Genomic DNA, 6,893 nt, shown 5'->3' with positions numbered 1-6,893 from the left:
TTGACTTTTTAACTCTTGACCTATGCACTTGGTGTGTCTTCATGATACAGTGTGTTCCTTTGTATATTACCCTGACCTAAAAGTATAATTCTAAATTGACCTTGCTTCTGAATATGTAGCATGAAGATGTATTGTCATCAGATGGTGAGTCTTGTGGCACGAGAAACTTCATATGAGCTTGACCTTTGCCTTCATTGTACAACTTGTGTATTTTGTTTATGGAGAATTGTCTGATTGCACTCATACCACATCTTCTCATATCTATAGATATATAGATATATTTGTTAGTTTTGTGTACCACGATGACCCTTTCCTCAAAATCTGCTTTTTTTGTCATAAAACTCTTGACTAGTCTATGACTGTTTGACTCTTGACCTATGCATATTAGGTGTGCCTCTTGGTATGATTACATTGACAAAGTCAGGAGTCTCTGGTTTTTGTTCAGTTTTAAGTATTGGAGTTTGAACTAGTGCTTATTTTGTTTAGGGGCCATCTGATTTCCGTCGCACGTCGAGGAATGTTCTCACTTTGTTAAAAACCCATTGGTGACCTTCGACTGCTTTTTTGCTCTTTTGTCATGTTACTGTCTCTTTAACACATTTCCATTCTCATTTTTTGAATTGAAGAATGTTTTGATCAGATGAAAACTAAATCCTTTAATTTCCGTGAAAAAATAGAGAGAATATTTACTGCTTCAGTAGCACCATGTGCTACCAGTTGTGATATATAATGCAAAACGTTTCAACCATTTTATCTTAGATTCATTTAATGGACATGTAGATATGAATAGTCTGTTTTAACATCTTAAAAATTCACAGAGAAGGTATACGCATATCAATAAACTGAACTCAATGCAAAGAACCTTTAAAGTACACTTAGACAGAGAGCTCAATCTAGTGAAACACTTTGTTATGCTGGTCACATGTAACTTGAAATGTCACTGTCTGTTGCCAAACTACAGGTCCCATTGTCCCAGGTTAGGGGGATGGTGGGGATCCCGCTAACATGTTCAACCCCGCCTTATTCGGTATGTGTGTGACTGTCGCAAGTTAAGAGCTTTTAATTCAGTGGTTGTCGTTTGTTTATGTGTTACATATTTGTTTTTCGTTCATTTTTTGTACATAAGTTAGGCCGTTAGTTTTCTCGTTTGAATTCTTTTACATTGTTATGTCGGTGCCTTTTATAGCTGACTATGCGGTATGAACTTTGTTCATTGTTGAAGGCCATATGGTGACCTATAGTTGTTAATTTCTGTGTCATTTGGTCTCTTGTGGATAGTTCTCATTGGCATTCATGCCACATCTTCTTTTTATATGGTGTATAAGTTTTGTATTATTTGATTGAGGCAAACTAAAAACGCTCGGAATAGGGTAACACTTTATGCCCCTCCACTATGGCGCCAACACAGAAGTTCTGACTATTGTGCTGGTGATACTCATCCCACTAGCACTGTCATTAACACACACCCACAATTTTATTATAAAAATATTCAATCTTAATTTCTATTTCTCTATTTAGGGCCGAATGATTATATGCATGCCCTTCATAAGGGGTATCAAATTTTACAAATTTATTGTACATATACTTTTTTGTAGTGTTTTATAGATTATTTCTCAACTAATTAAAGCTTACCAACTTAAATTGATCATCACTTTTATATGTCTTTTATCATTCTGTTTTGAACAAAACGATTTGTTACATATACTTCACCTGTATTTCTATCAAATCTGACATTATTACAAAGCCAATTAAATAAAATTCAGTCGAACTTGAAAATAAATGTGCATTCAAATATATATGCAAGTGACTTAGTCGTCAACTGGTCAAGTGGCTTGATGCACATATCGTTGGCCAATTGAACAACATGTCCTAATTGGGTGGAAGATAAATACCTTACAGCTTCCTTTACCGTCGATGCTGGAATGTTGAATGTTATAAAACAATTTTAGCGTCTTTCACCTACTTAATCTTTTTATTCGGATACTTGCGGTTATCTTCTCCAAGTTCAACGGGAACATTAGAATAATCTAGAATAGAACCCAGATGGAACCAAGAAGTTGGGTTGCTATAACCAAACAACCCGGATGTTGAACCAGTTACCATGGTTTCGAACCAAAGAACCAAGGTTCCGAACCAAAAAAACCAGATGGAACCAAGGTTTAGAATCAGAGTGCCAGGATATAACCTAATTGCACTCGGAATTCTCATGACTTGTTATACCTTCAACGTATTTTCCAAATCATTTATTTTTTTTAGTATATTTATATATAATTTATTTATTTACAGAGAATACTGAATATCTTATAATATATTAAAACAAACACCTTTTTTCAGGAATGTATGAGCATGATTTGAGTTAGTTGTGGTTTTTTTTAATTAAAAAGTTTGTTTATTTTAAGTTTGTTATGAAAATGGGACAATGGATCAAGACACTGAAATAAACTTTGTATCAGACAAAAAGACCACTTCATATATCCAAATGCATGCATGCATCCAGCCACAGTACATGCATTTATTGGAAAAGACATACAATGACATGAAATAAAATTATAAACAAAATAAAACCATGTCAAATGAATATTACAACATTAAGTCATTCACAGTTTGCCTTTGTAACTCGCTGTCATATTTGTATATTGTTTTCATTCTGTTATTCTTTATGTTGTTTTTTGTTGTCTTATTTAAATAATGACTGTCATACTTTGTTCATTCATTTGTCTCTATGTTTCACTTTCAATTAGTTCTTTACGCTTGTTTACTTCCTTTGATCAGCTGTTGATTGAATGACCCAGTTTTCTGACACAGTAAATGAAACCATCAAGAGTTACTCCCCTTGCACTGTAAAAATTAGTAAACACTGGTGAAAAAAACACATAAATGTTTGACTGAGCTTATAATCTTACATAAACATGTTTGCCATGTTTGTTTCAGTGTTTTTGGGGTATGAGGGTGGGCTTTTTTCCCATTTTCGTTATTTACTTGTGTTAAAAACTCGTATTTTCAGAAATGATTAATGTGGAGGTAAAATGTGCAAAGCATGTATACTACAAAATCATAACAAACCACAATTTCAGATTCATCATGCAGTTAGTATAGTTTGTGCCGTGCACAATATTTGTAGTGCATTGGTGTGAAGCTACACATATTTTTCTTTGATTGTTAATCTCCCGAGGTTCTAAAACAATATGGTCTGTATTCACACACAATGCATTATGACAAAGATGTGAAGCATCTAAATTTTTGGCTAAATCAGTAGATTTCAATTGCAAAATTTTTGCTAAACGTGCAAAATTAATTTTAGTACGTTTGGCATTTGGATATGTAACATTGATCATCCCTAGAATATAATTATTTCTCCTCTGAGTGGCCCCAGTCCAAATAATGCATGTCCCATTTTCTGCCTCTTCACTGTTTATAAGTATAAAATTGGTATACTTTTGATAAAAATCAAAATTATTGGAAGCCATTTTTGTATTCTTTTTAATAAAAAAGCACTAAAAGGGTGTAATTGACCTCGATTTCAGCAGCTCCCATCCGAAATTGTGATCATTGAACCATGAAACACTCCAACACCTTTCAAATAATAGTTCACAAATTGTGTGAATTTTTAATTCATTCTCCATAGGCCGTAACGTTTTCCTCCGTTGCTCAGTCCACATCGTTTAATATGAACATGTGTGATGTCAAAGCTGATACATTTATACATGTTTGGTTAAATTTTTGGGGTGGCAAGTGAAATTATTTTTTTCGCAATTTGCAGGACCCCGGAAGATGGTGAAAAATGTCACTCTCCACATGAAATAATCCCAAAATTTTGATCATAAAATTCAATAACAAAATTGTCCTTTTTAATAATTTATATCAGGTCAAATCTACATATTTCTTTTCTCATCACATCAGCTTTATAAAACAGTTCTTATTGTTCATTTATGTCCATTTGAAAAATCACAGCTTCCACAATTGTATGGCGGACTAATATTGTTTTTTAATTACGTCATCTGAGTTCCTCATCTCAAGGTCTATTAGGGATCCTGACCCAGTTCTTGTCTGTGAGTGAGAAAATAAACAAAAAAATATGTGTCCCTATCTAATATTCCCTCATTTTCCAGTCTGAGTTTATTTTATTTCTCATCCAGTACATATATTAATTATTTGCCGCTGGACGTTAAGCAACCATCAAACCAGCAATCAAACATTTTGTTTACATGTAAACCGCGAAAATAAACGTTCAAAACATCCATTTCTATGTTAAAATACACTTACATCTCTTAACGATCTGATTCACCGTACATGTACACTTCTTAGGAAATACAGTTCTTGGCCTTGAGTGAGAAAATAAACAAAAACATATGAATATAAATATACGAGACAATTTTTAACCATTATAAAAATCTTCAAATAAATAGAATAGTAATGATAATTTCCTGTCGCTTTCTATTGATACATTATTCTATTTCAACATACAAATAGATACCAATACAGCAAAACTCTAATACATCAGCAAAGTATCAAGATATTAATTTTCTGTCTCAAGGCAAAACATTTTTGTAAGACTTAGTTTTCTTCAAAATACAAATATGACATACCATTAAAAAAACCAGTCCGTAGACATCTACAATGTATCGATATTTTATCTTCTATCTAAAAATTGCACCTGTAAATACAGCTGTTTGACATACCACGCCTCTTTTGGAGAGATATATCATATTCATAGATATTTTGTTTTGTTTACGTACTGCTTCCAAGGGATGATCTGTATCTTTTAGTTCATTGAGTCTTTAATTATTAATTTATACACCATCTACATTTTATTTTTCGCTCAACGATAATCTCCAAATTAGCCATATAAGTATGTTGTGTGGGTATCGGACTAGTTTTTGTCGTATCTCTTTATTGCATCAGCTGTAAATCTGTTTGTCAAACAAAACTTCACCTCTTGAACATTTGAATTCAATCAGAAACTATTTTAATCTGTTTGTGAATGCTATAACAATTGAAAAACAAATAGACGGCCCCATTGCACATACTTTTACAAATTAATTTGATATCTAATTATATTCACTATATGTCTCAAGACATGTCCATATTGTCAATGGTGTATCTGAAATCAACCATGTAGAAAAATGCACTTATATAATGAACTAAAACGAAACATCTTAAGACATTTTTCCATGTCTCAAGACATTTTGGTATGTCTCAAGACATTTGGTATGTCTCAAGACATTTTCCAATGTCTCAAGACATTTCCCAATGTCTCAAGACATTTTGCCATGTGTCAAGACATCTTTCCATGTCTCAAGACATAATGCATATTATAAAAGTTCAGCTGTAACGTAGGAATACTAATTTTTTCATACCCCCTAGGATGACATTGTAATAGATATCAATCCATCACTGCTTTTCTCTCGACCGGCAGTAAATCCTTGGTTTAGTGGAGCGTCAGTTCGCGGTGCAGGATCTTTATGTTCGCAGCCAAGTCCGGTCAGAACGGAGACATGAAAACCGATGAAAAGTGTATAGAGAATATCACGTTCTTTGTACGTCATAATTACTTGCAAAATTTCTATGACGGGTCAGTATTAAAATTTTCCAAGGCTAAATGTGGTTCCCGTTTCAATATACCCTAATTTTACAGTGCAAGGTCAAATTTCGCTACCTTCATCCCAGACGGCCTCTACTTTGATACATGCATATAGTATGTATATCTTATTCTTTCTCATCCCTTATATGCATTATATATTTGCCGCTGGACGTTTAGCAACCATCAAACCAGCAATCAATCATTTTTCTTACATGTAAACCGGTAAAAGGGATTAAGTAAAGGGCATAGTATAACGTATACACATTAATAAAAACTCAACATCTCTTGCAATGTACGACTTTTTGTACAGATTGAATAGAAGAGATAACTGAGTTTATATTTAATATCATGTACATGCCTTTTTGAAGCGGAACACCTGTAAAATAATAAAGTCGTCTCAATTTCATCATGCGCGAAAATAAACGTTAAAAAAACCCATTTATATGTTAAAATACACTTACATTTCTTAAAGATCTGATTCACCGTTCATGTACACTTATCAGGAAATACAGTTCTTGGCTGTGAGTGAGAAAATAAACAAAAACATATGAATATAAATATACGAGACAATTTTTAACCATTATAAATATCTTCAAATAAATAGAATAATAATGATATTTGCCCGTCGTTTTCTATTTATATAGTATTTTATTTCAACATACAAATAGATACCAATACAGCAAAACTCTTAAACATCAACAAAGTATCAAGATATTTATTTTCTGTCTCAAGACAAAACATTTGTGGTAGACTTAGTTTTCTTCAAAATACAAATATGGCATACCAATAAAAAGAACAGTCCGTAGACATCTACAATGTATCGATATTTTATCTTCTATCTAAAGATTGCACCTGTAAATACAGCTGTTTGACAAACCCTGACTCTTTTGGGGAAACATTTCATATTCATAGATATTTTGTTTTGTTTACGTACTGTTTCCAAGGGTTGATCTGTATTTTTTTTATATCATAGAGTCTTTAATTAATAATTTATACACCATCTACATTTTGTTTTTCGCTCAACGATAATCTCCAAATTAGCCATATAAGTATGTTGTGTGGATACCTGACTAGTTTTTGTCGTATCTCTTTATTGCATCAGCTGTAAATCTGTTTGTCAAACAAAACTTCACCTCTTGAACATTTGAATTCAATCAGAAACTATTTTAATCTGTTTGTGAATGCTATAACAATTGAAAAACAAATAGACGGCCCCATTGCACATACTTTTACAAATTAATTTGATATCTAATTATATTCACTATATGTCTCAAGACATGGCCATATTGTCAATGGTGTATCTGAAATCAAC

At 32.7% G+C, this 6,893-nt stretch overlaps 1 long non-coding RNA gene across 1 annotated transcript; it reads right to left on the bottom strand.

Moving 5' to 3' along the window:
* Positions 1-2,404: 2,404 nt before the first annotated feature.
* Positions 2,405-6,321, bottom strand: LOC143047908 (uncharacterized). The gene is made up of 3 exons (XR_012969696.1): positions 6,043-6,321; positions 4,264-4,322; positions 2,405-2,838 (listed from the first exon to the last, which is right to left on the bottom strand). It is a non-coding gene; the product is annotated as an uncharacterized LOC143047908 (long non-coding RNA).
* Between the last annotated feature and the right edge of the window lie 572 nt (positions 6,322-6,893).

Source organism: Mytilus galloprovincialis, chromosome 1 (genome assembly GCF_965363235.1).
Source record: "Mytilus galloprovincialis chromosome 1, xbMytGall1.hap1.1, whole genome shotgun sequence".
NCBI classification, from domain to species: Eukaryota; Metazoa; Mollusca; class Bivalvia; order Mytilida; family Mytilidae; genus Mytilus; species Mytilus galloprovincialis.
This window is presented reverse-complemented; position numbering and strand designations above follow the sequence as displayed.